The 26,902-nt window shown below is 40.2% G+C and overlaps 1 protein-coding gene and 1 pseudogene across 4 annotated transcripts in view; one reads left to right on the top strand and one right to left on the bottom strand.

The window, feature by feature from the left end:
* Window positions 1–329: 329 nt before the first annotated feature.
* On the bottom strand, window positions 330–1,469 carry LOC122225921 (annotated as a pseudogene).
* Window positions 1,470–10,030: 8,561 nt separating this feature from the next.
* Window positions 10,031–26,902, top strand: part of EVI5 (ecotropic viral integration site 5) — a 235,234-nt gene continuing 218,362 nt past the window's right edge. For all 4 annotated transcript variants that reach the window (XM_042952838.1, XM_042952836.1, XM_042952839.1 and 1 more), the window contains exon 1: window positions 10,031–10,296. The gene's annotated coding sequence lies outside the window, so the exon portion shown is untranslated. The remainder of the gene's footprint in view (window positions 10,297–26,902) is intronic.

The raw sequence follows: 26,902 nt of genomic DNA, 5'->3' as shown, positions 1-26,902 counted from the left end.
CTACAGGGCCATCCCAAAGGCAGGGCCTGGGAAAGTCCACTGAACTGCACCCAAGGCCTTAGAGGTTGCTGGAATCAAACCTTCTATTTCAGAAATGCATTTCTGAATGCATTGTACAGGTTAAGCAAAAATAAGAAGGAGGGTAAAGGAAAAGTTAACGTCAAATCATGCACTTGAAAACAAGTTAAAAAAAAAAGAAAAGAAAAGAAAACAAGTTAGATGTAAGGACTAACAATACAGTTGTCCTGTGGCTGCAGTGAGTCCTGAGTGCGATCTGCTGGCAGAGGCCCCACCTGCAGGGCACACTCACTTCTTCCTGCTGTTTGCAACTAGGAGGGCTGGCTGGGCTCCTTGGGGTTAATTTTGACATCGTCCTCATTTTCTTCCTCCTCCTCACCTTTTAATTCCTCTTCTTCTCCTTCCTCACCTTCATCAAATTGTTGTCATCCTCTATGGCCTCCTCCAAAGTAGAGCATGGCCTGGGGTACCATCTGCTCACAAAAGAAGTGTCCAATTTCAAAGTCGGAGGCTAACATGAATTCCAAGTCTTTATCCAGTGATTCTCCATTCCCAGATGCTTTCAGCTGGCTAAAGTTGAAAAATGAGTCGTTGGGGACTTGTTTGGCAATTGTTCTCACCGTGCCTGGGCCCTTATGTTTCTACTTTTTCTTGATTGCTTTGACTGTACATTTTTTCCTTTCTGCCAGTCACTAACACACCCGTCACAGTCAACTATTTCAGGACCTTCAAAGGAAAAGAGATCAGGCCTTATCTGGCTCTGATTTCATCCTAAATTTTTTTGTCAGGACTGAATTGGTAAATAGTCATTGGGTTCAAAGTGGAACTCTAATACAAAAGACATGTGCTGCCCAGGGTCGGAAAATTTCACTTTAATATCCTGCAGGTGCTTCAAGATCGGTTCATCATACTCCTGGATTAATTCACTTAGTGTATCTCATTTCAAAAGATTGTAAATCCAAACTCTGAAATTCCTTTGGGGTTTGGCTCCTCTGCTGTTGCTGCTTCTTTTTCTTTTTTTTTTTGTTATGACTACTTTATTTTTCATGTCTTCAGCCAATTTATTGTCCTCTTCATTTTCACTTGTACCACTCTGATTCTGCATCTGCCAGCTCAACATCACCAATGATGAATTCTCTTCTCTTGTCAAAGAGAGGCTGGTACAGTCAGCATATTTTCTCTCCAGGCCATTGACCTCCTCATAGAACTTGGCCTCTATGTGAGCACATTCACCTGCAGCTGCTTCAACATGTTGATTCTTTTCATTGCTCTAGGTAAAGTGTCAACGTAACTTGAAGGAGTGTGGGAGACATTGTCAAACCATTCCTGTAAAGCTTCCAATATTTGAGGGTTCTGCATCACCTGGGGGTGAGCTTTTCTGTATTACTTGCATTTTTAGCAGCCTCTAAGCCATCTGAAGGAACACCATCTGAAAACCTGTTATCTGCCATCTGAATGCTTCGATCTCCAAATGGAAAGTTATGGCAACTCTCAGAAGCGAAGAACACAAAGAGCTCAAATGTGGGTACCTCGCTGGATTCCGCTCCTTCAGATTCCACTTCTTTTTATTTTATTTTTTTTAATGTTTATATTTGAGAGAGAGAGAGAGAGAGAGAGGCAGAAAGAGAGAGGGGGACACAGAATCCAAAGCAGTTTCCAGGCTCTGTTGCCTTAAGACAACAGTAAACATTTATTATCTCTTACAGTTTCTATGTATCAGGAATTTGGGAACAGCTTTCTGACTGGTCCTGGCTTGGGGTTTCACATGAGATTCAGACAGATGTCATTTAAAAAGTTCCCAGGGGCTGAAGGATCCACTTCCGTGGTGGCTGGTTGAGTGGCTGTCAGATTTGTCCTGGGTGATGATGGGATTTTTTTTTTCTTCATAAAGCCCCTCACACATGGTGACTGCCTTCCCCCAAAGCAAGCCATATAGGAAAACATGGCAAAAACTCCAGTGCCCTGATGACTTAGCCTCAGAGGTTATACTCTGTCTCTTTTGCTGCATTTTATTGGTTACACAGACGAGCCTTCATTCAATGTGTGAGGGTCTGTACAGGCTCATGAAGAACTGGCAGTTAAGATCACTTGGCCAAATTAGAGGATGGCTATTACATGTATCTAGAAAAGTGTGTACTACAATAACCAGCTTTAATAAGTATAACATATATAAGGCTCAGGGAAAGCAGGATTTACTGGAACCAGGGATTCTAATATCCTCAGGATGTTCTCCATCTCATTTTTGTTTCCCTGAATATAGCCAGGATCTCTGGGTTCATATCTTTAGAGCTTCATAATGAGAAGGCAAACCAGCTCTGGTGTGAAAAATCCCAGGGCATGACTCTCCCAGTCCAGTCAGTGTGGTCATGGGGTAAAGTGATTGGTTTAGCTTGAGTCAGGCACCTACACTTGCTGATAGAAGACAGAGGGGGTGTGGGCAGATAAAAATAGTACAACTCCCTCAGCCAGGTTAAGTACTCCCCATTTTGTATGTTTCCACTGTAATATATATATTCCACCATATGAAAGAATATATTGTTATTGTCCATTTATTTGTTCATATGTCTGTCTTTTACACCAGACTAAATGTTCTTACACTAGAGCCTGAATACAGGTACTACATTTTTGTAACTCCAAACAATATAGGCTTTGTAGTGAAGAGAGACTGATGCTTGCATTTTTGCTTTTCCTTTTACTATCATTGTGGCTTAGGACCAGCCTTAGTTTCCTCATCTTGTAAATGGGTCTAACGATGCCTGCCTCACGTAGAAGCGCATAATGTTATTGCTGACATGTAGGAGCTGAGAGTGTTAGTTTTTGTCCTTCTTAGGAAACTGCCTGACACAATTGTATATACTTAATATGTTTGTGTGTGAATGACTGAATGAATGAGTAAATAAATGAAGCACTCTTAGGGTTCACTTGTAACGAACATTCTTGCTCAGGGTTCACTTGTAAATGAGGATCGTAATAGGGTTATGGTGAAGATTAAGATAGATGAAAAGTGCTTCCATAGCCCAACTCATGGTAAGACTTCTAAAATATAAGCTATCATTATTAGAGAGGCAGTCTTCTAAAACCAACATATTATAGGAGATCTCTTTCAAGAGAATGGGAGAATAGTGGAGAATAGAATATTTCTTATTTAGATATCTCTCACAAAGTATATCACTTGTTTCTGTATTTCACAGTAAACTCCCGGTTAATAGCCCTAAGTAATACAAATGCAATATCCATTGATAGAACACAATAGTCTACAGTATTCCAAAAGCTAAAGAGTAAAAAAATAACCACAAAGGTAAGTCCTACCAGTTTAATAATTTTGTCTAGTGCCAAATCCTAAGAGCTGAAATCACCTAACATTTAGAAACTTCTATCTAGCCGATGCCTCAGAGTCAGCACCCTAAACACAACAGTTCATATTCAGTTGTCATTCTGAGACATATCAAACCATTTAAGGAAGGAAGGAAAAAAGAAGAAAGGAAGGAGGTGGGAGAAGGGAGGAAAATAGAGAGGAAGGAAAGGTGGAAGAAAAACAAAATCAATTAGTTTTTCATAAGACCAAAAAGCTTTGGTTACTGCATTTTTAGTCCTCCACATTCCCAGCTTCCTCTAAAGGTCCTACTAACATATGTATAGGGAACTGAAAGGGTGTTAAATGGGTGGATCCCAGTGGCAATGTCATTGTAAACACTCCCTATGAGTCAGCTATAAATTCAATTGAAATCCCTAGTCTCCTGGTCTTCTCTGCTTATCATGGTTACCAAAATGACTGCTGCCTTCAGAAATGCTAATGGGAAACAGGTAAATGTCTACAGTGTTTGATTTTCTATTAGAACTTATAAAAATGTAAGCACTGCAACAGGAAATATTTTGTTATCGAGTTAGAGTTTATATACGTTGCTTAGTCTTTGAAACACAGAACAGCTTGGCAACACTTATTCAGTTTTATTTTAAGAATGTTATTGTATTTTGACTATTTGAGGGATTAACAAGAATTTATGGAGTGTTAGGTTTAATTTTGCACCTGTAAGAAAGGTATTTTAGTAATTGACTTTTTGTAATTCAGTAGTTTCTGCCCTTGATGTAATTAGCTACTGGTTATCTTTTTTGAATGTACATTCTCAGAGGAGAACTGATGAGTCCATAAGGCCTTCAAATTTCTCATGTGGAGAAAAAGAATAGCTGAGAAAAATGACTGGGTACCACAGTATTCATTCATAGTTCCACATGGTGACAATGTTGAAAGTTGTGTGGTCTTTGAATGATGACTTCAGCAGTTGTTGCTTCCCTTGTTGTTTAGGAGTGCAGTTTGTAATAAAAGCTAAATTAATTTTACTGTAAAGTAATGCCTTCTTAATGTAGCTTCCTCATCCTTTTTTTGTGGAGGAGAGGGCAGAGCGTTAATTAACATTAGCTAAAGTTTGTGCTTTACTGTTAGACCATTTTCACATGAAGTAACACATCTCACAATACATCAATCTTTGGCAACTCTTATTTGCCTGATGAAGACACAGAAGCTTACAGAGGTTAAAGACCCATTAACAGGTGGTAGAGTCAGGATTTTTCTAATCAGAGTCTTTTAAAAAAAATCTTTATTCTTTTTAATTTTGCACCTTGGTGCTTTGTGGCTTTGGATAACCGTAATTACAATAGCTACCATTGTTGAATGCTTATTATGTGCCTTGCATATACTATTTCATTTAACTGTCACTTCAATGCTTAGGTAGATATGATTATTCTTATTTCCAGTTTACGGATGATAAGATTGGATCTCAAAGAGGTTAAAGCACAATTTTGACAAGCACACTTGAAATTTTAGGTCACAATCTAGTCACTTGCATGAATGTAGAGGTTACTAGTTCCCAGATAATTGGATAGTTTACGTGGAATTACTGTTCTAGTGGCAGCAAATTTTATCTTGCTTTAAAACAGTTATCTCAGAAAGTCAAGAAAAGAACAGGCTTTTGCTGGGTGGGATAAAAATTGGCACTCTATTGATGTCTCATTTTGGTTAGAAGCTGTTGTTGGATTGATAGTGTGAATGTCTAATATCACATATAAAAATGATGCCCAAACTCTAGAGCCAGAGAGCTGGTCGTTTACCACAACTGTGGCAGATCTAGTCTCTCTACCTGTGCACGAAGTGCCAAGACAGGGCAATAGACTTCTGTCAATTAACAATGTTCTTTTCTAAGATAATGTGTCTTGCAAACAATAGAATATGGTAGAAGTAAAGTGGTAAGTTTAAAGCCATCCTCATAACCTCAATACCTGGAGAGGCCACAACTTTTGTGCTTAACTTAAATTTGGATTCATGTTGTGGAAAGCAATGAGCCAAGTGAAATAGGCTTTCACTATTTCATCATGAACTTTTTCATTTTTTCAAAGCAGAATATTTTGAACATTAGGAGTTGCACCGGAGTATTGTTTCTCCTTTTTCATTAATTAATTAATTAATTCATTTTTTTTTGATTCATTCATTCATTTTTAATGTTTTTATTTATTTTTGAGAGAGAGAGAGAGAGCGCGCGCGCAAGCCTGGGAGGGGCAGAGAGAGAGAGAGGGAGACACAGAATCCAAAATCCAGGCTCTGAGCTGGAGCCCAATGCAGCAAGAGCCCGACGCAGGGCTCGAATCCAGGAACTGTGAGATCATGACCTGAGCCAATGTCAGAAGCTTAACTGACTGAGTCACCCAGGTGCCCCTCTTTTTTTTTTTTTTTTTTTTTTTACTTTTTTTATTTTGAGAGAGAGAGAGAGGCTGAGTTTGAGTTGGGGAGGGGCAGAGGGAGAGAGGGAGAGAGAGAGAATCCTAAGCTGACAGTGCAGTGCCTGATGTAGGAGTTGAACTCACAAACCATGAGATCATGACCTGAGCCAAAGCTGGACCCTAAGTGACTGAGCCACCCGGATGCCCCTCTCTTTTTTCTAGTAGAGCACTGCCAAGAATACTTTCGATGGATGGAATGTTCTATATCTGTGCTGTCCAAGATAGTAGCCAGTAGCTATGTGTGACTATTATTGAGCTCTTGAAATGTGTGAGTAGGAGTGGGAAACTCAAATTTTAATTTAAGTTTAAATGTAAACCAATCACATGTGGCTGGTGGCTGCTGTATTGGACAGTGCAGTCAGAGAATGTAACTGAGATGCCGTGGCTCTCTAAGGAAGCCGCAAATGCCAGGAGACCAGGGTGAGTGTGGGGTGTTGTTCACAAATGGGTTTGACTACACTGGTGAGTTCCTCTTCCATACACTGGGTAGTTTTTGCCTCTCAAGGAAATGCCTCCTTTGCTTTTCCTTTCTGTGAGCAATGACTCACATGCCTGACTTATAAAACACCTTTGGCACTTGAGAGCATGGTGTTCTGAGATTTAACCCTTGCCAGGTTTAGAGGGAATAGAGCTCAGACGCTATCCTGTACAGTGACAAAAATCAATGCCAAGGGGTTACAACATTAGAACAGAGAAAACTTTGAATTGCTAATTGAATTGACCTCAAATTTGTCTCCAAGGTGGGTGCCACTGCCCACTGCACCCATGCTTCCTCTATTTTGAAGTTCCAGAGTGTGAACAGCAGAGTGGTGGAGAGCTGGAGCAGAGGTGGTGTTGGTGTGGAATTCACACGGTGGAATTTCACTTACGCAAGTGCTCAAGCACTTGTGAGAAATCAGAATTAGCTATTTCTCTGGTTAGATTGAGCTATTTCAGTGACAAGTTAAAGTGTAAGCTCTTTTGTCAAAAAAATTGAGTGAGTGAAGGAAAGGCATAAACCAGGGAGATTGCTGGAGGGTCAGGGCTAATGGAATAAACTCCTTTCCTCAGGCCAATGACTTCATTTAAGATAAAGTATCTCAGCATCTAGTACAGCAGTGCTGATTATTTAGATTATTTGGAATATATGGGCATATATATATATTTTCTATATATGTATATGTGTAGAGCCAATTAAAAAATATAATTTCGGGGTGCCTGGGTGGCTTAGTGGGTTGGGTGCCCGACTTTGGCTCAGGTCATGATCTCACAGTTCGTGAATTCGAACCCCACATCAGGCTCTGTGCTGACATCTCAGAGCCTGGAGCCTGCTTCAGATTCTGTGTCTCTCTCTCTCTCTCTGCCCCTCCCCTGCTCACTCTCTGTCTCTCTCTCAAAAATGAATAAACATTAAAAAAAAAATATATATATATATATACAATTTCAATCAATAAAATCACCAAGCTTATTATTTACCATTCATTGAAAACACATTGAACAGCAAGTATGCAAAAAAGCACTTGGGCTACTGAGAAGCCTAAGACAGAATATGATTCCAATCATTGCAAAGCTCTTGATCTAATGGACAATATATATAAACCACTTGGCATTAGACGGAATGGATTCCAAGCTCTGTCTCACCATTTTTCAGTTTGTATAAATAGGGGCAAGTTACTTGGTATTTACTAAGTCTCAGTTTTTTCATATGCAAGGGGGTTATAAATACCTGCCTGATGAGCATACTATGAAGATTAAGAGAGATAATGTATGTATAGCCCTTGCCAATACTCATACACAGAGTGCTCAACCGTGTGTTAGCTTATTTTTAAAATAGTATGCTGCATTTATTTTTATATACTTTTTTAGGTAAAATTCACATTAATTGAAATGTTAACCACACACTTTTTTTTGACAAAACGAACACCCTTGTGTAACTCACACCATTTCAAGATTTAGACCATTTTTATCACCCAGAAATTTCTCTCCTGTACCTTCCCAATAAATTCCCTGCCAGAGGCAACCAGTTCTGTTTTTTTCCACCACAGATTAGTTTTGCCTGTTTTGGAACTTCAAATAAATAAAATCATACAGTAAGCACTCTTTTGTGTCATTTATTTATTTTTTAGTAGGTAATATATTCACATGGTTAGAAATTGAAAAGGTACAAAAGGGCAGGCGGTCAAAAGTCTCCTATCTACTCCTGTCTACCAGTCACCCTATTTTCCTCTCTTGAAGCAGCAAGTGTTATTAGTTCCATGTGGGCCCATCCTGTAGCCATTATTAATACAGTGGTTTTTACAAGGTGCTTTGAGAACTCTGTTTTAAAGTTTGCCCAAAGAATCTTGTGACAGCCCAGTTAAAACAATATGAAATCAGTTTTACAAATAACTGGAGTTATTTTTAGATTCTGATTACAAATGTCAAATTGTGACATTTTGTACATGACTTAGGTAATCTTTAAACCACATCTAGTTCAAATTCTAACATTCTATGATTTTCAGTCATTGATTAAACAGATACATATTGACAAATATGGAAATACAACTATGAACCAAAGAAAACCAAGCTCCTGGACTTATGGATGTAATAATCCAGTTGAGGAGGGAATAAAAATTCAACAAAATAATCATACAATTACAGTTTCAGTGCAGTATGATAGGAAGGGACCAAGGTGAGGAGGTCCAAGGGTGCTCCTCAGAGGTACAGACAAGAGCCGACTGAGGTGAGAGGTTTGAGGGTTGGAAAAGATTTCTAAGCATTGAGCAAAGCATATGCAAAAGCTCTGTCAAGAGAGGAAGATTTGAAGGATTGGAAAAGGCCAGTGTGGCTGGAAAAGAGACGGCAGGATGGAGGAGACGGGTAGTCTAAACAGTGAGAAGAGATGGAGAGGAGAGGTGGGCCAGACATCTGACCATATTGGGCTTGGTTAGCTGAGGGTTTTTGTCCAAGAGAATGGAAAGCTATTAAAGTGGTTTACCTGGGAAGTGACTTGGTCACATAGCCTTTTGTGCGGAGAAGACATGAGAGAGGAACTAAGGGGCATGTGGGTAAGCCATTTAGAAGACTAGGTCAGGCACCCCTCCACCCCCATACAGGTGGACTAGGGTGGTGATGGAAGAGATAGAAGAGAACAGATCCAAAGAAAATTTCAAAGGTGAAATCAACAGGATTTGCTGATAGATGTAATATAGGAGGGAAAGGTAGATTTTTCAAGATGTCTGTTAGCTTTCTTATACAAAATGGATTCAGTTGGAATAAAATTGTCAACTGAAATTAACTTTAAATAATGGCATGACCTAAAAGTTATGAAAAAATTTGCCTCATAAAATTTCAAGGTTTCAAAGTTTTCAGCTGGATGGAGAGCATGGCTCTACTTCCTATTTTTTAGTGTTTCCTAAGCCTGTTAAAAAAAAAAAGTGGAGCGTTTTTCTTTTTATGAAATGCTTACTACAGTGAAACCCTTTCTGGAAACCGTAAATTTGCGTCAGAAAATAACCAGGGACTATCTAATTTCTAGTCAAACAATTTTGGATTTTTTTGTGTGCTGATACTTTCTCCCATTTTGTAACTTCTAAATGTATAATGAAGGCAATTTGTATTATCTTTATTATTTTTCTTGCCCGTTTTTCCCAGGGTTAGACCGGAATTAGTAGACAGTTTCTGTCCCAAACTAAGTACGTACTTCTAAGAATTTCTTCGTTGATACTGGATGGTTGCCTGGCTGGACTGCATGTATTTGTGCCCAGGTTCTGCCCCCTGCGGGACTCTGCATAAACCCAGTTTGTCGAGATGACTGATGGTAGAGGGATTTGCAATCATAAGTGCTATTTGCACACTGATTATTGTTTTTCAGAGTGACCTAAGTCACCTCTCGGGGAGCCGGGACGGCCTCTCGAAACCTGCGCGTCTGCGTCGCGTGCCCGCGGCCTAGGAGGAGCGTGGGCGATGCGGTAGAGCAAAGCCTGCAGCTCCAAGCTTAGGGTCTTCTCGGGCCCCCGAGGGGGTGTGTCCTGTGCTGCTCGTACTGGCAAGGGGCGGTTCAGGAGACTGGGGAAGTCTGCAATTTGTAAGGCTGAGGGCTGGCGCTTTGAAAGAGAGGCGGAGGAGGGAGAGGGATTTCCCCGCCCCCGTTCCCCACGGCCCAATCCCTTCGGTTTCTCTTTTTCTCGACCGGCTGCCCGGCCCCTAACCTGCTCGAACCCATTATGCGGTAGAGGCTGCCGGTCTCTTTAAGGCTCCGCCGCGCCTGCGCCTTGGGCTTTCCTGACGCGGCCGGCCAGACCCTGGAGTAGCCTGCGGGCGGGCAGGGTTGGGGTCGGGTAGTAGTTAAGGCAGTGGCGGTGCCCAGAGGGGTGGTTGAGGGTTGGAGGCGGCTCTGAGCTCGTCAGTGAGCTCGGCGCTTGAGAACGGGCGGGGAAGGCGGCCCGCGGAGTCGAAGCCGGGGCCGAGGCGCTGAGACGCGGCGGCGAGGCTGCCGGCTGGATGGGAAGTTAATGTTTACGGCGGAGTCCACCCAACGTTTCCAAGGTGAGGGGCGCCGCGCCAGGCCGGGCGGGCCGGGAGGCCGGATGGGCCGCGAGCCCGGGTTCCGCGGGGCGCACAGCGGGGCCGAGGCGCGGCGAGTGGGGGCCGCCACCAAACTTGCGGCGCGAGCGGGGCGGGCGCGCCCGGCCCCGCCAGGGCCTAAGTTCCCTGAGGCCGCGGCGGCCCGGGACCGTCCTCCCGTGGGCTCTGAGGAGAAAACTCGCTAGCTGGTCTCCCGGTGGAGTCCCAGGGAGGTGGAGGGAACGGGGAGCTTCGGGGGCGCTTTCTCTCAAATCCTGTGTGGGATACTGACGTTTCATGCCCGCCCTCGAGGCCAGAAGTCCGTTCTCTCCCGGTGCCCCGATGGAGTGAGACCACCTGCGCCCTTACTTGCAAAGTTGGCGTCTTCATTTGGCCTCCGGGATTCTGCGCAAGGCAGAGTCGCCAGGCAAGTGATGGGCAAGCCAGGTGTGCTAGGTGACTCCCTGGGGTATCCTTGGACAGCGTTAGTAGCCATCACTGAATCACCTTATGACTAGCGGGGCAAGCCTCAAATTAACCGCAGAATTTCCGGTAGATGGAATTGTGGTGTTCGTGTTTGTTTTAGAATTGCCGTGATTTCTTTGTGTCTGTTTCTTTGGGCGTTTTAGATCAAGTCATTTGTCATCCTTTTCCCGAAGAGTTAAACCAAAACTTTTGGGATGGTTCCTTTGCTTTCCTCCTATCCGTTGTTGTTAGAGGTGATTTTGAAAAGCAGTATTTTCTTGCAAAGATATCTTTTCTTTGGGTTGCAGTGTAGAATAATAAACCCCTTTCTTTGCTGAAAGAAAGAAATCCAGTGTTCTTTGAAGATCAAGTAAAACTATCTGTTGGTGGTTTTTGCCTTTGTTCTGGGCTGATAATGTGTTAATAGCTTTTTTTTTTTTTTTTAAGTAAACTGTCTTGAATTTACCTGAAGCTTCTTGTCTATCCTAAAATGCTAGCCTTAAGGTCTCTGAGAACTGTGTGTCAAGGAAACTTAGAAAGCTTATTAAAGTATACTATGCAGAAAAAGTGCACAATCCTAAGTGGGTAGGTAAAGGATTTTTACTAAGTATACCACCACAGATCAAGAAACAGAACATTACTAAGTTGGGGTTTATACCTAGGAGTGGAATTGTTGGTTTGTGAGGTATGTGGATGATAAACTCAAGTATTAGATACTGTTGAACATTTTCGCAAAGTGGTTGTGCTAATTAGAGAATTTTAATCCAGTTACCCCACATCCTTGTTGGTGCTTGTCAGTTTGAAACCTTTGTGCTATTCTGATAGAAGTGCAGTAATATATTAGTGTGGTTTTAGTTTGCATTTTCTTGATGATTGTGGTTTTATCTTTTATTGGCTATTTATATGTCTTTTGTAAAATGCTTGAGTCTTATTTTTTTAATTTATAATATTTTGGATATGAGTCCTTTCTGGGAGGTTCACACACACCCTGTCTATAAATTATACATAATTTATCTTATTTCCATTCTGTCTTTTCACTCTTTTAATGGTGTTTTTTTGGTGGATGGACATTCTTAATTTTAACGTTTATTTATTTTTGAGACAGAGAGAGACAGAGCATGAACAGGGGAGGGGCAGAGAGAGAGGGAGACACAGAATCCGAAACAGGCTCCAGGCTCTGAGCTGTCAGGACAGAGCCTGACGCGGGGCTCGAACTCACAGACTGTGAGATCATGACCTGAGCCGAAGTCGGACACTCAACTGACCAAGCCACCCAGGCGCCCCTGGACATTCTTAATTTTAATGAAACATATTTACTATTTTCCTTTATGATTACTGCTTTCTGTCTCCTATTTAAGAAATCTTGCTTAGCCTAAGAATATGTAGATGTTTTCCTGTGTTACCTTACAAAATTTTTGTTTTGTTTTAATTTCACATTTAAAGTGTACAATTTATAGTAAGTTTTCCATGGATTATAGGGGGTCAGAATTCACTTTTTACCAGGTGGGTATCTTTTTGACCCAGCATTGTTTATTGAAAATAACCATACTTGTCCGTCTGCACTGGTGGCACTTTTTCACAAATCAGGTGACTGTTTAAAGGTGGATCTGTTTCTGGATATTCTGTTTTATTGGTCTATTTGTTATCCTTGCACCAATATTACTGTATTAATGTAATTGTATGATAAGCCTTGATGTGTGATAGTGTAAGGCCTCCAGCTTTGTTCCTTAATAATGGATAGTTTTGGCTCTTTGCATTTCCATATAAATTTCAGAATCTTCTTGTCAATTTCAACAAATTTTGGAAATTGGAATTGAATCTATCAATTTGGAGAGTACTGACATCTTAATATCGAGTTTTCCAATTTATGAACATAGTATATATCTCTATGTAGGTCTTTTAAAATTTCAGTAATGTTTTGTACTTTTCTGTGTAAAAGTCTTGCACATCTTTTATTGTTTAATCTTAGGTATTTGAAATTTTTGACATTATTGTAAGTGATATTTTAAAATACTTGTGGCCAGTATATAGAAGTACAGCTGATATGGGGCACCTGGGTGGCTCAGTTGGTTGAGCGTCCGACTTTGGCTCAGGTCATGATTTCACACTTTGTGGGTTTGAGCCCTGTGTCAGGCTCTGCGCTGACCAGATTAGAGCCTGGAGCCTGCTTCAGATTCTATGCCTCTCTCCCTCTCCCCCTCTGCCCCTCTGCCCCTCCCCTGCTTGTGCTGTCTCTCTCTCTCATAAATAAATAAACTTAAAAAAAAAAAGTACAGCTGATCTAAGTCTTTAATCTTCATTGCGACCTAATCTAAACTACACCTTGTATGGTCTAGTTTTCCAAGCTGGTTTGTTTGTTATTTCTTTTTTCATTTCTTTCTTTCTTTTTTTTTTTTTCCCCCTTTGGTGTAGTGTCTAGGACCAATTAAAGAGTTCTAGAGTGTTGAGTATATTGACAATCACTGTGTTAGGACTTTGGGAATACAAAGCTGATTAAGATGCTTCCCCTGCCCGTAAGGGTTTAGAATCTAGGAGGGTAAGTAGAAATTCAAGAAGAGACCTTTATCCTCCACTATAAGTGCTGTTATGAAAATTGGTTTGGCAGCATGCAAAAAGGACATATAAATTCAACTGGGTAGGGGTGAGAGTGGGGGAGGTAATATGCCTGGCTGGCACTGTTCTGAGTGCTGAGCAAAGGAATTGGGCTGTGGGTAGATAGGGGCTGCTATTCACAATACATGCTTTTCTGCCTAATTCCTTGGCTTTCAGCCTTAGCTTCATTCTACTTTTTTGAGTCTGGAGTCTCTCTAAGTCACTGTTTTTAGGGAATAAATTTATGAGAGGACGTAAATGAAGAGAAACTAAAAGGCCTATATTGCAGAGTTTAAGTTACTAACCTGCTCTTCAGCCCCATACCTTTCCCATCCTGACTATATACTGTCTGGAGACTTCCAAGTCCTGAGCCTTCCTGGGGTTCTGTGAGTGAGGCAAATAAGCTTCCCCCCCACCTTTTTCTTTCTTCTTCTTCTTTTTTTTAAGTTTATTTATTGATTTTGAGGGAGAGTGAGCTGGCACACACATGAGAGGGAGAGAGAATCCCAAGCAGGCTCCGTGCTGACATCATGACCTGAACTGAAATCCAGAGTCAGATGCTTAACCGACTAAGCCACCCAGGTGCCCTGTAGATCAGCTTCTTGACCATATTCCCTTATGCAGACCTGTAGGTTTGGCTTCCTGTCCTCTACCCAATTATGTATTCCTCCATCTCTTTCTTGTTATGTGTTGCGGTATCTGAGAATGTTAAAGATAGTCTCTTTAGGCTTTCTTTTCCTTGTGTAGTTTGTTTCCTCTAAGTTGCTTTTTTTTCTGTAATTGAGGCCCTCCTCAGAGTTTTGATAATCCTTGGTTTTTTCATGATTGAGAGTGGGGACTAAAAGCTGATTGGAAGCCCTGAGCTTGTAGGTGGGGCTTACTGACTTCCAGTTTTACTCTATAATCTCCTGCATGGAATAGTGGTTCTCAATTTTGGTTGCACTGTAGAATCACGTGGAGAGCTTAAAAAAAATAGAGACACACTGCTAGACTAAAATACAACAGAATCTTTGAGGGTAGGACCCAGGTAACAATATTTTTTAAACAGATATGATTGCCTACAGTAAAACACACACATTTTAAGTAAATAGTTTGATTTTGCCATGTATACATCCATGTAACTAATAGGATACAGAGCATTGTGAAAACCCTGTAAAATTCCTTAGTATATCTTTGTTCTCTCTTCCCCACTCCCTGCCCAGAGGCAACTGCTATTCTGATTTCTATCCCTATAGATTAACATCGGTATTTCCTGAAGTTGTCCAGGTGATTCCCCTATGTGGTCAAGATTGAAACCATTGGTTCACTTGGACTGTTTGAAGCTAGCTACTCCAGGGTTTCTGTCTTTCCTTTTGGTCTGGCCACATTGCCCAGAGAGTATCTTCCAGTTTTGTGCTTGGAGGGTAGAGGTTTGGTAGCTAGTGATCTGGGAATTCAAGAAACACGGCTGGAGAATGAGTCATAGAACATTCAGTATATAAGGTCACATGATTTGCTTCTTTTTGTTGGGATACTTATGTCCTCTACCTTTTATGGTTTGCTCTCTTGAGAGAATAAATCTCCAGTCAGCTGCTGCATTGAGTATGGGCCACTCAGCAGCTTGGAGAAGGAATGGGGTCTAGGTTTCTAACTGTTCACAGCTTTCACCTGATCCTTTCTTATTTGGGTCTCCCTTGTTCCTCTTTGTTCTGGCAGTTCCTAAGCCTTTTGAGGATTGTGTAGTATAAATTGGGTTTGTTCTAAATTGCCAGCACTGCTGGCTTGTAATTTGGCTGTCTTTGACAAAGTCAATTACCACTCATTCATCTTCTTTCCAGCCTCCAAAATTTTATTGCTGTTGTCTCTTTTTCCATTCTCCCTGTCCTTATGGTTTATGAGCTAAAAATAGAACACAACAACATCTTTTTCCTTGTTTTAGTAGAGTTTTATGAGGGAGGAAAATTAGATGTGTGTGTTCTATCTGCCAACTTAACCTTAATCATCTGCTTTCATTATAAAAATGTGTTGCCATCTGCCCTTCACTGTTGTCTGCTCCTTGAAGGATTATAGCTTTTAAATTTCTTTACTGTTACCTAGAGTGTCGGGAGGGACAAAATATTGGGTCCCAAATATATTGGGACCTTTCTCTAGAAATCCCCAAATTCTTTTGAGAAGTACTTGTCCCAGAATCATACATTCTCAGGATTGGGAATGGTTCTAAAGGTAAGCCAAATGGTGATCTCTCTGATGCTTTATAAAAGTGGGAAACTCATGGGAAAGAGGGGATTAGTGACTAGAGAAAACAGATTGAGCTATGTATCTCTGCAAGGGGTCTGAAAATCCATATAGACCTTAAACATTTAATAGTGAATGAATAATCTTGCATATATTAAAAAGTCATGGTGGTTTTGTCATTTCAATCAATCCATAATATTTCAATCCAACTGTGGTCATGGGAGAAGAATTTTTAATTTTGAAGAAGGATTCCATACCATAAAAAATTGGAAACTATTACTAAGGTTGTAGAGATCTTAGTTTATAGTTAACATAAACTGATAATTAGCTAAAACCACCCACTGAAAGTTTTATGTTAAGCTTCTGTAATAGTTTTGTGATTCTTTGCACTCTTTATTAAAATTTTTTAAATGTTTTTTTAATTTTTTTTTTTTTTATTAAAAAAAATTTTTTTTTCAACGTTTATTTTATTTTTGGGACAGAGAGAGACAGAGCATGAACGGGGGAGGGACAGAGAGAGAGGGAGACACAGAATCGGAAACAGGCTCCAGGCTCCGAGCCATCAGCCCAGAGCCCGACGCGGGGCTCGAACTCACGGACCGTGAGATCGTGACCTGGCTGAAGTCGGACGCTTAACCGACTGCGCCACCCAGGCGCCCCTGTTTTTTTAATTTTTGAGAGAGAGAGGAACAGTGTAAATAGGTGAGGGGCAGAGAGGGGGGAGACACAGAATCTGAAGCAGGCTCCAGGCTCTGAGCAGAGCCCGAGGCAGGGCTCGTACTCACAGACTGTGAGATCATGACCTGAGCTGAAGTCAGACGCCCAACCGACTGAGCCACCCAGGCGTCCCTATTTATTTTTTTTTAAAACACTAAGTCAGTAGGTTTCCAAATGTTCTTTAAGACAGAGTTTTTGGGGTGCCTGGGTGGCTCATTCGGGCGTCCGACTTCGGCTCAGGTCATGGTCTTACGGTTCAAGCCCCACGTCGGGCTCTGTGCTGACAGCTCAGAGCCTGGAGCCTGTTTCAGATTCTGTGTCTCCCTCTCTCTCTGCCCCTCCCCTGTTCATGCTCTGTCTCTGTCTCAAGAATAAATAAACATTAAAAAAAAAGTTTTTAACAAAAAGTTCGCAATGAAATCATTTGTTTTCTCTTAGGCCAAGTGTATACAATTTAAAGTATTTACCTTTAAATTATGTCCATCTTTTTCTGTGCTAAAATGCCCTTTTGGAAACATGTAGGTTAATTAGTGTTTTGTGGATAGAACCCGTTGACTGTTGCTCATTATTTCAAATGGCCTGGTGTGTTTGTTGCCATTTCCACCTTTTTTTTTTTTTTTTTTTTTTTTTAAATGATATCTGTACTTATAGAGAGCTTTCCCTGCCTATGCTGTTTGAAGTTTATCCTTTAAGTGGCCAAAGATAATGTGGGTTTAGTGCTTGTTAATTGTTCTTTGTACCAATCCACCCCTCACAATTATACTCTGAAAAGTGTTCCATAAAGCTGGTCAGACTGGCTATCTGGGTCTTCATTGTTGGTTGTTCTTTTCAGTGTCCTGTGAGTTGATGATTAGGGCTCTCTCCATGAGGAACTGCTGGTTCCTGTGTTGTTGGAAGGGACCTTGATGAGAGAGAGGAACAGAACTGGCTGTGTTATTGATCATTGCTCTTGTTTTTCGTAGGAAAGTGCAAGCATTGATATAAAAGTGAAGAGGGGGATTTTGTCTTATCTTTGGGTTGGTGCTCAAATGATTAATAGTTGTCTTCTTTTTTGGCCTGGTATAGATTTTTTGCTATGTCAAAAATGGATCTAGTATTTTCATAAATTATGCTAGTAAATTTGTTAGATCAGTGCTAACAGATACTGGATAAAAGTGTAGCTCTAATGAACAATTGTATAATATATCTAAGTGAGATACATGAGAGAAGGAAAATTTAATATCTTCAGGTATACCAGAAATTAGGATAGTTGAGAAGACTTGATGGTGAGAAGATAGAGCTTGAAGTAAATTGAAAATGAATTTTTTGGGGGCGCCTGGGTCGCTCAGTCAGTTAAGGTGCTGACTTCGGCTCAAGTTATGATATCATGGTTCGTGGGTTTGAGCCCTGCATTGCGCTCTGTGCTGATAGCCTGGAGCCTGCTTCAGATTCTGTGTCTCCCTCTCTCTCTGTCTGCCCCTCCCTCATTTTTCTCTCTCTCTCTGTCTCTCTCAAAAATAAATAAAACAAAAAATTTAAAAAAAGAATGAATTTTAGGGAATAAGCCCGTGAAAAGTCTGCCTTTGAATATTTATTTGAAATACATGTAAGAGATGAGCACAAAATTAAAGACTCAACCTGACTGCCTTTTTGAAAATGTGGAGAAGCTTCTTTTCTAGTGTCAGATGAGCAAGGTTTATTTTACTTATTTATTTATTTAAATGTTTTTTATTTATTTTTGAGGCAGGGGGAGGGGCAGAGAGAGAGGGAGACACAAAATCTGAAGCAGGCAGGCTCTGAGCTGTCAGCACAGAGCCTGACCTAGGGCTTGAACTCAAGGACTGCAAGATCATGACTTGAGCTGAAGTCTGAGGCTCAACCGACTGAGCCTCCCAGGTGCCCCAGATGAGCAAGGTTTGTAATTGTTATCAAGCATGATGGTACATTTATATGTAAACATACAGGATCAGAAAAATGAATCAGTAAGTGATCTAGAAATTTAAAGAAGTTAAACAGTTGTCAATTAATCATTAAGAACCACCAAAGATAACATACTTAGCATCTCCTCTGTGTCAAACATAATGATAGGTATTGGGAAGATAATGGTGATCTATTCTACATGGACAAAATCCTTGCTCTTACAAAATTTATAAACTCCAGGGGAAGGCACAATTGATACATTCTTGTTTCTGAGTGAGATGATAAAGGTAATTAAGGGGCGCCTGCGTGGCTCAGTCGGTTGAGCGTCCAGCTTCAGCTCAGGTCATGATATCACAGTTTGTGAGTTCAAGCCCCACGTCAGGCCCTGTGCTGACAGCTCAGAGCCTGGAGCTTGCTTCTGATTCTGTGTCTCCCGATCTCTCTGCCCCTCCCCCACTTGTGCTCTGCCTCTCTCTGTCTCTCAAAAATAAATGTAAAAAAAAAAAATTTAAAAAGTAATTAAATGATTAACTTGTCTTAAATCTTGAGGCTTTTTATAACTAGTAAGGGAAAATGCTGAGTGAAGTAAGTTTTAAATTTTAATATTGCTTTAAAAGTTTGTGAGGTAAATTTATTTACAGTGAAACACATAAAACTTAACTATACATTTGAGTTTTGATAAATGTATATGCCTTTGTGAATCTCTTTACCTCTCCCCCCAATAATCCTTCATGGTTCTTTTAGTCAGACCCTGTTGTTATCTTTTACCACAGATTAGGTTTTCTTGTTCTTGAACTTCTCATAAAAATTGAATAATTCAGTGTATTCTTCTCTGTCTGGCTTCTTTTGTTCAACATAATGTTTTTGAAATTAAGCCATGTTGTTGCTCACATCAATAGTTCTTTTTAATTGGTGGGCAGTAATCCATTGTATAGCTATAATACAGTTTATCCATTTCCCCATTTGGTTATTATGAATAAAGCTGTTATGAACACTTGACTACTGGTCTCTTTAGAGACATACATTTTCATTTCTATTGGATAAATAACTAGAGGTGGAATTACTGGGTCAGCGGATAGATGCATATTTAACTTAAGAAGACAGTTACAAACAATTTTTCCCAAGTGGTTATACCATTCCACATTTCAGCCAGCAATCTGTGAAGAGTCTAGTTAAATCAGAGCTGAGTTTCAGAAAGTTTATTCTGGTACAGTGGAGCACAAGACTTAAGATAGGGAAAACACACAGTAAAGTAATAGAGTTGAAAATTGATGTACTCCTATTCCAAGGAGTTGGACAGGGCAGTGGGGGGGGGGGGGGATCTTAAGGATTCTAGAGCTGTGGTATGTGGGGTGAAGATAAGGGAGGGGCCAAATGACCCCGATGTATCTGTCCTAGGCTTTTGGATATTGGTGTGGCAGTAATTAGAGGGAGCTGAAGAATAGATTTTGGAGAGAAAAGTACAGCCTTTTTGGAGGTTATTTACATGTTTCTATATCTGTTAAATATATATATATATTTATTTATATATTTAAAATGTATATAATGTATTTTTTATATATTATATAGGTTGAAATACCACATTTCTTTTGTTGTTTATTTATTTTTTATTTTAAGTAATCTTTACACCCACTGTGGGGCTCAGACTCATAACCTTGAGATCAAGAGCTGCATGCTCTGCTGAATGAGCCAGCCAGGTGCCCTGAAATTTCATTTTTTTTTTTTTTTTTCAACGTTTTTTATTTATTTTTGGGACAGAGAGAGACAGAGCATGAACGGGGGAGGGGCAGAGAGAGAGGGAGACACAGAATCGGAAACAGGCTCCAGGCTCCGAGCCATCAGCCCAGAGCCTGACGCGGGGCTCAAACTCACGGACCGCGAGATCGTGACCTGGCTGAAGTCGGACGCTTAACCGACTGCGCCACCCAGGCGCCCCGAAATTTCATATTTCTTGATCCAGTAGTTGTACTTTATGGAATAACTCCTAGAGAACTACACAAATGTTTAGAGGTATTTTTGGCACCTGGTATAAAATAAAAAATTGAAAACAACCCAAGTAGGGGTACTTGGGTGGCTCAGTTGGTTAAGCATACAACTCTTGGTCTGGGCTTAGGTCATGATCTTGCCATTTGTGAGTTCACGCCCCTCCTTGGGCTCCGTGCTGACAGTGTGGACCCTGCTTGGGATTCTCTCTCTGTCTCTCGCTCACAAAAATAAATAAACTTAAGGAAAAAAAAAAAAGAAAACAACCCAAGTAGCTATCAGTAAAGGATTGCTAACTAAAATGTGGTACATTCTTATGATAGCATGATATACAGTTAAGGTAATATGGTGTGTGTATATACTGTATTTCCTATTGCTACTGTAATAAATTAACAGACTTAGCTTAAAAAAAAAAATTAAGTCTCTTACAGTTATGGGGGCCAGAGGTCTGATTCACAGGGCTAAAGTCAAGATATTGGCAGGGCTGTTCCCAAGGGTAGAATCTGTTTTCTTGCCTTTTCCAGCTGTTAGAGTTGCATTACTTATATTTGCATTGCATTCTGTGGATCTTTTCTTTCTTTCTTTCTTTCTTTCTTTCTTTCTTTCTTTCTTTCTTTCTTTCTTTCTTTCTTTCTTTCACATCCAAGTTAGTTAGCTTATAGTGCAACAATGATTTCAGGGGTAGATTCCTTAATGCCCCTTACCCATTTAGCCCATCCCCCCTCACACAACCCCTCCAGTAACCCTCTCTTTGTTCCCCATATTTAAGAGTCTCTTATGTTTTGGCCTCTCTCTGTTTTTATATTATTTTTGCACCTTCTTCCATCTTCTAAGCCAGCTGTTTAACATCTTCAGATGGGCTCAACCCAGCTAATCTGGATAACCTCCTCATCACAAAATCCTTAACTTAATCTGCCGAGCTTCTTTTGTTGTTTAGAGTAACATTCAGGGGCGCCTGGGTGGCTCAGTTGGTTGAGCTTCCGACTTTGGCTCAGGTCATGATCTTGTGGTCTGTGGGTTTGAGCCCCGGGTTGGGCTCTGTGCTGACGGCTCAGAGCCTGGAGCCTGCTTCAGACATGTGTCTCCCTCTCTCTTCCTCTCCCCTGTTCATGCTCTGTCTCTCTGTCAAAAATAAATAAACATTTTAAAAAATATTAAAAGGGGTGCCTGGGTGGCTCAGTTAGTTAAGCGTCCGACTTCTGCTCAGGTCATGATCTGGCTCGTGGTTCATGAGTTCCAGCCCCACTTCAAGCTCTGTGCTGACAGCTCAGAGCCTGGAGCCTGCTTAAGATTCTGTGTCTCCCTCTCTCTCTGCCCTTCCCCTACTCGTGCTCTGTTTCTCTCTGTCTCAAAAATAAATAAACAAAAAAAAATTTTTTTAAAGTGACATTCATATGGTTTGGGTATTATGATGAGGAGCTCTTTAGGAGGTTGTTAATCAAGTTACTAATAATGCTAACAAGGACAGGAGATCAAGGTACATTAAAAAAATTCTCAAAGAAATATATATAGTATGTTCTAACTTTTGTTAAGTTAAAAATATACATATATACTCCTATGTTAGTATATGTATAGAAAAGAATTTTTTTTTTTTTTTTTTTTTTTTTTTTTTTTTTTTAAAGCAAGCATGAGCAGGGGAGAGGGAGAGAGGCAGTGGAGAGACAGAGAATCTTAAGTAGGCTCCATGTTCAACATGGAACTCAATCCCATTACCCTGGGATCATGACCTGAGCTGAAATTGAGAGTTGGATGCGCAACTGACTAAGCCACCCAGGTGCCCCTAGAAAAGAGATCTTGATGGAGATAGACCATATTGCTAACAGAGGCTATCTTTGAGAGTAGGATTACAGAGTATTTAAACTTTCCATTTTTTTCTATGATATTTCAATTCGTAATTAACATGTATTTTCTAATCAGAAAAATCACAATAAGTAAAAGGATAGAGTATAATACTTGGTCATATATTGCAGAGAGATCAATAAACAGGCTTTTGGTGAGCGACCTTGGTAAGTGTGGTTTCAGAAAAATGGTAGGGCAAAAGCCAGATTGTAGTGAGAAAGTGGAAGGTGAGGAAGGGAAGAATGAAAAGGTAAACATCTTTCCAGTTGCTTAGCTATGAGAGGTGGCAGGATGCTGTGAGACCAGGGCTTTTCAGAGGGATAAATAAAATTCAGTGAGATTTTTAAATATGGCAGAGCAGCATGTTTGAAAGTTGAAAGCAGAAACTGGGAGGAAGAGAGAGATAACTTGAGTTCCAGGACAATTCGGAGTATGAGGCCTGAGGTCTTCTGACTTGATTAGACAGAAGACCCACTTCCCTGTGGCGGATAAGACCGAGAGTGGTGTGGATATGCCTACTAGTTTATAATATTTTAGTTTTCTTCAATATTATCAGATTAAGAAAACACCTCTTGCAATCATAAATGCTTCTTTGACATCTTCCGAGAGTCTGAGGTTATTGTGTAACTATGTAAATTTAGTCTTGGTAATGTATGTACCCACATTGTCTTGATTTGTCCCCTAAACTTCTGATTGTTTCTGTAGCCTAGCATATAAATTTCAGGGAATAAGACCTTAGTTTTCTAGGTGCAACATTTTGGGGATTTTTTTATTTTATTGAAACTAATTATTGCATAAGAAAATCTTCATATAAGATTGTATCAATTTTCTTTTGACTCTAGAATGTTACACAGGAAAGCATTGGAGATAACATTCACTTCAACCTTTTTTCAAGTTCCTGACAAGGAAAAAGAGCTTAAATAACTTTTGAGGAGGCCACGTGTATCTTGTTGATAGAACATGGTACTTTTACCTTGCTGAGATGCTGAGGACCTTCTTAAAAATTATTATCCCAGGGGCGCCTGGGTGGCTCAGTCGGTTAAGCGGCCCACTTCGGCTCAGGTCACGATCTCGCGGTCCGTGAGTTCGAGCCCCGCGTCGGGCTCTGTGCTGACAGCTCAGAGCCTGGAGCCTGTTTCAGATTCTGTGTCTCTCTCTCTCTCTGACCCTCCCCCATTCATGCTCTGTCTCTCTCTGTCTCAAAAATAAATAAATGTTAAAAAAAAAAAAATTATTATCCCATTGACATTTGGTATATTTGTGCCAGGATTTCCTGATTTTTCATATGTATCCTTCTATCCAGTTTTGATTAACATACATTTCCTTCTCATAATTTGATCACTTTTTAAAAAAATTATTTTTTAATGTTTATTTATTTTTGAGAGAGCGTGAGCAGAAAGAGAGGGAGACACAGAATCCCAAGCAGGCTCCAGGCTCTGAGCTGTTAGCCCAGACCCCAGCATGGGGCTTGAACTCACAAACTGAGATCATGACCTGAGCTGAAGTCGGACACTCAACTGACTGAACCACCCAAGTGCCTTTTCTTTCCTTTCCTTTCCTTTCCTTTCCTTTCCTTTCCTTTCCTTTCCTTTCCTTTCCTCTCCTTTCCTCTTCTCTCTTTTCTCTTTTCTCTTTTCTTTTTTTTCTTTTATTTAAGTGTATTCATTTATTTTGACAGAGAGGGAGAGCATGAGCAGTGTAGGGACGGCAGAGAGAAAGAGAGAAAGAGAAAGAGAAAGAGAGAGAATCCTAAGCAGGCTCTGTGCCATTAGCTTGGAGCCAGACACAGGGCTTGAATTCACAGAATGTGATATCATGACCTGAGCCAAAACCAAGAATCTGACGTTTAACTGACTGAGCCACCCAGGTGCCCCACTTTTCCTCTGTTAGTATCATTGCAATTAAATTAATGAACACAACTAGCATTAAAGTAGAAGTTTTAGGACTTTGGTATGATCTGTGCATTGTTTACCTATTTGGAGAATTATGTTGAAGATTCTAATTGCCATTTTAGGATTTTTCAGAACAGTGGTAATCGTTTTTATTTCATATTGGGTATGGAGTGACAGTGCTTAACACACTTCTTGACCCAGGGCTTGGTATATTGTGTATACTAAATAAAAAATTCATGTAATATGTGATATAGTTTAAGAGAGACTTGTTCTGATCAATGAAACCAGAAGCGAGTTCTTTGAAAGAATTAACAAAATTGATAAACTACTAGCCAGTTTGATCAAAAAGAAAAAGGAAAGGACCCAAATAGATAAAATCCAGAAGGAAAGAGGAGAGATCACAACCAACACAGCAGAAATAAAAGCAATAATAAGAGAATATTATGAGCAATTGTATGCCAATAAAATGGGGAATCTGGAAGAAATGAACAAATTCCTAGAAACATATACACTACCAAAACTGAAACAGGAAGAAATAGAAAATTTGAACAGACCCATAACCAGTAAGGAAATCAAATTAGTAATCAAAAATCTCCCAAAAAATGAGTCCAGGGCCAGATGGCTTTCCAGGGGAATTCTACCAAACATTTAAGGAAGACTTGACATCTATGCCTTTGAAGCTGCTCCAAAAAATAGAAATGGAAGGAAAACTTCCAGACTCTTTCTATGAAGCCAGCATTACCTTGATTCCAAAACCAGACAGAGACCTGACTGAAAAGGAGAACTATAGACCAATTTCCCTGATGAACACGGATGCAAAAATCCTCAACAAGATAGTAGCCAACTGGATCCAACAATACATTAAAAAAATTACTCACCACGTCCAAGTGGGATTTATACCTGGGATGCAGGGCTGGTTCAATATCTGCAAAACAATTAACACGATTCATCATATCAATAAAAGACAGGACAAGAACCATATGATCCTCTAAATAGATACAGAGACAGCATTTGACAAAATACAGCATCCTTTCTTGATAAAAACCCTCAAGAAAGTAGGGATAGAAGGAGCATACCTCGAGATCATAAGAGCCATATATGAATGACCCAACGCCAATATCATCCTCAATGGGGAAAAACTGAGAGCTTTCCCCCTAAGGTCAGGAACAAGACAGGGATGTCCACTCTCGCCACTGTTATTCAACATAGTATTGGAAATCTTAGCCTCTGCAATCAGACAACACAAAGAAATAAAAGGCATCCAAATCGGCCAGGAGGAGGTCAAACTTTCACTCTATGCTGATGACATGATACTTTATATGGAAAACCCTAAAGATTCCACCAAAAGACTGCTAGAACTGATTCATGAATTCAGCAAAGTTGCAGTATATAAAATCAATGCACAGAAATTGGTTGCATTTCCGTACACCAACAATGAAACAACAGAAAGAAAAATCAAGGAATTAATTCCATTTACACTTGCACCAAAAACCATAAAATACCTAGGAATAAATCTAACCAAAGAGGTGAAAAATCTATACACTGAAAACTATAGAAAGCTTATGAAAGACATTGAAGAAGACACAAGAAAATGGAAAAAGATTCCATGCTCCTGGATACGAAGAACAAATATTGTTAAAATGTTGATACTACCCAAAGCAATCTACATATTCAATGCAATCCCTATCAAAATAACACCAGCATTCTTCACAGAGCTAGAACAAATAATCCTAAAATTTGTATGGAATCAGAAGAGTCCCTGAATAGCCAAAGCAATCTTGAAAAAGAAAACCAAAGCAGGAGGCATCACAATCCCGGACTTCAGGCTATACTACAAAGTTGTAATCATCAAGACAGTATGGTACTGGCATAAGAACAGACACTCAGATCAATGGAACAGAGCAGAGAACCCGGAAATGGATCCACAAATGTATGGCCAACTAACCTTTGACAAAGCAGGAAAGAATATCTAATGGAATAAAGACAGTCTCTTCGAGTGGTGATGGGAAAACTGGACAGCAACATGCAGAAAAATGAACCTGGACCACTTTCTTACACCATACACAAAAATAAACTCAAAATGGATGAAAGACCTGAATGTAAGACAGGAAGCCCTCAAACTCGAGGAGAAAGCAGGCAAAAACCCTTTGATCTTGGCCGCAGCAACTTCTTACTCAACATGTCGCCAGAGGCAATGGAAACAAAAGCAAAAATGAACTATTGGGGCCTCATCAAAATAAAAAGCTTCTGCACAGCGAAGGAAACAATCAGTAAACTAAAAGGCAGTTGACAAAATGGGAGAAGATATTTGCAAACGACATAAAGATCAGATAAAGGGTTAGTATCCAAAATCTATAAATAACTTATTAAACTCAATACCCAAAAAACAAAGAATCCAGTGAAGAAATGGGCAAAAGACATGAATAGACACTTCTTCAAAGAAGACATCCGGTTGGCCGACACATGAAAAAAATACTCAACATCACTCATCATCAGGGAAATACAAAGCAAAACCACAATGAGATACCACCTCACACCTGCCAGAATGGCTAACATGAACAATTTGGCAACAACAGGCTAACATGAACAATTCAGGCAACAACAGATGTTGGCGAGGATGCGGAGACAGAGGATCTCTTTTGCATTGTTGGTGGGAATGCAAGCTGGTGCAGCCACTCCACAGTATGGAGGTTCCTCAAAAGAAAACAAAAAAATAGAACTACCCTATGACCCAGCAATTGCACTACTAGGTATTTATCCAGGGGGTACAGGTGTGCTGTTTTGAAGGGACACATGCACCCCAATGTCTATAGCAACACTATCAACAATAGTCAAAGTATGGAAAGAGCCCAAATGTCCATTGATGGATGAATGGATAAAGAAGATGTGGTCTATATCTATATCTATATCTATATATACAATGGAGTATTACTCGGCAATTAAAAAGAATGAAATCTTGCCATTTGCAACTATGTGGATGGAACTGG

The sequence above is a fragment of the Panthera leo genome, chromosome C1 (assembly GCF_018350215.1).
Source record: "Panthera leo isolate Ple1 chromosome C1, P.leo_Ple1_pat1.1, whole genome shotgun sequence".
Classification (NCBI taxonomy): domain Eukaryota; kingdom Metazoa; phylum Chordata; class Mammalia; order Carnivora; family Felidae; genus Panthera; species Panthera leo.
Note: the sequence above shows the minus strand (reverse complement) of the source record. Positions and strands in the feature narration are given on the sequence as shown.